We start from the raw sequence: 1,820 nt of genomic DNA, 5'->3' as shown, positions 1-1,820 counted from the left end.
AAAAGTTTGCTGACCAAATTAACAAATATGCAGGTACCAGCTGATGATTTATTTCATGTGGATGGAAAAACAGATGATGACAACCAAGGTTCATCTACTACATCTCTTCAACAAGAAAATGACAATCCATGGGATCTAAGCATGTTTTACGACATGCAGCTAGACCAGGTCATTATCTTGATTATTAAGAACATTTTTTTTATTGAATATAGTTTTCATACATTAACAAAGTGCTGACTGATAAAAAAATGATTACATGCATGCAGGTTACTGAATCTGAGGGTGTAGAACAAGGACATCAAACAAATAAAAGAAATGCAACAGCTAAATCAAAGAACAACACAAGTTCTCGAGAATACCATGATGGCCCGTCCACGAGCACAACCGGACAAAAGGAAAACCGGATTCAAAATAATCGCGCCCTGACTGACCACGAAACGCGCAGCGATAAGGAAATGAGATTCGCGCAGAGAGAGAATTAACGGTCAGAGATCTGACTTGAACCCAATTGTATTTTCAGCTAGATGAAATTTAGGAACGGTGTAAAATAAGAGAATCAAAACACCTAGGGCTATATATCCTTGAACGCCTGAATACAAAACAATGAAGATGCAAGCATGTGATCATGTTCCAACTCGCTTTCGCAGCTCAGCAACAATCGAAGGAAATGTCCGGCTCAACCTTGTGTAACCCTCTGTAAACACGGCCTTCTTGAAATTTTTGTCCGCGACGATGAAGTCCATGCAGCTGTCTTTCAGCTCTGGACAATTGTACGTCTCAGCACAAGATAAAACAGCAGCAACGTTATCTTCTGACAGAATCTCCCACAACTCGTGGGCGCACACAAGCTTCAGTCGCCCCAGCGCATACCGGTCGGCAGCCGCAAGCAGATGCTGGAAGATGTCAACAGGAGAGCCCGCCAGCTCGAGGTCTCTGCGCGGAGGCAAGGCATCCGTGTACACGAACCAAAGCAGAGAGCTGAAGGTCGCAGGTTCGATGTCGTGCAGGGTGATGCGCTGCAGCTTAGCCTCCGCCATGGGGCCGAGCAGCTCGGGGCTGAATACCGGCGAGCGGGCGGCAAGGACTGCGCGGTGCGCGTGGAATATGTGGCCGCGAACGGAGAAGGAAACGTCGGAAGCGTCGGCGCGATCCAGCAGGCGGCCGAGATGCTCGCCGGCGTCCGGGACCGGCACCGCTATGGGGTTCTCGAGCACAACCATGACCCCGCAAAGAAACCTGATCTCGCCGTTCGCCGCGCAGAGCGTATCCAGGTCGCCTCGCTTCATGAAGCGTTCCCACCGCGCGCTGCCGACGAGGTGGGGAGCGCCGACCTGTACGGATCTCTTCGCGTGGGATTGGGACGCGCCGTGACCGCCGTCTGTGCACAGGACGAAAGCCTCGAAGACGGCTCTGATGTTTTTGGATTTGGTGGTGAGGAACATGAAGAGAGACATGTGCTTGCCGTGGCCGTCGTTCCTGTACCCACGCGGGTAGCAGTCTACCCTCAGCTGGCTGTGCTCCCCGATGGAGACGCGCCTGGAGAGGACGTTACCGATTCCCAGGTTCCTGATCTGTGGGTGGCAGAGTTTGATCTCGGTGAAACCGGAATCCACCATGTTGGCATGCGCAGTTGGCTGCTAGCAGCTACTCCCTCCGTCCACAAATAAGTGTACATGCGGGGTTTTTAAGACAAATTATGAAGTGAAGTGAAAAGTGCATTGGAAAGATGCATCTATCCACTTTAATTATTTTACCTCCAATGAGCTAAGTGCTTGTAGAAAACAAGGAGTTTCATATGCTTAATATTATTGGGTTTGATT

Source organism: Lolium rigidum, chromosome 1 (genome assembly GCF_022539505.1).
Source record: "Lolium rigidum isolate FL_2022 chromosome 1, APGP_CSIRO_Lrig_0.1, whole genome shotgun sequence".
Classification (NCBI taxonomy): Eukaryota; Viridiplantae; Streptophyta; class Magnoliopsida; order Poales; family Poaceae; genus Lolium; species Lolium rigidum.
This window is presented reverse-complemented; position numbering follows the sequence as displayed.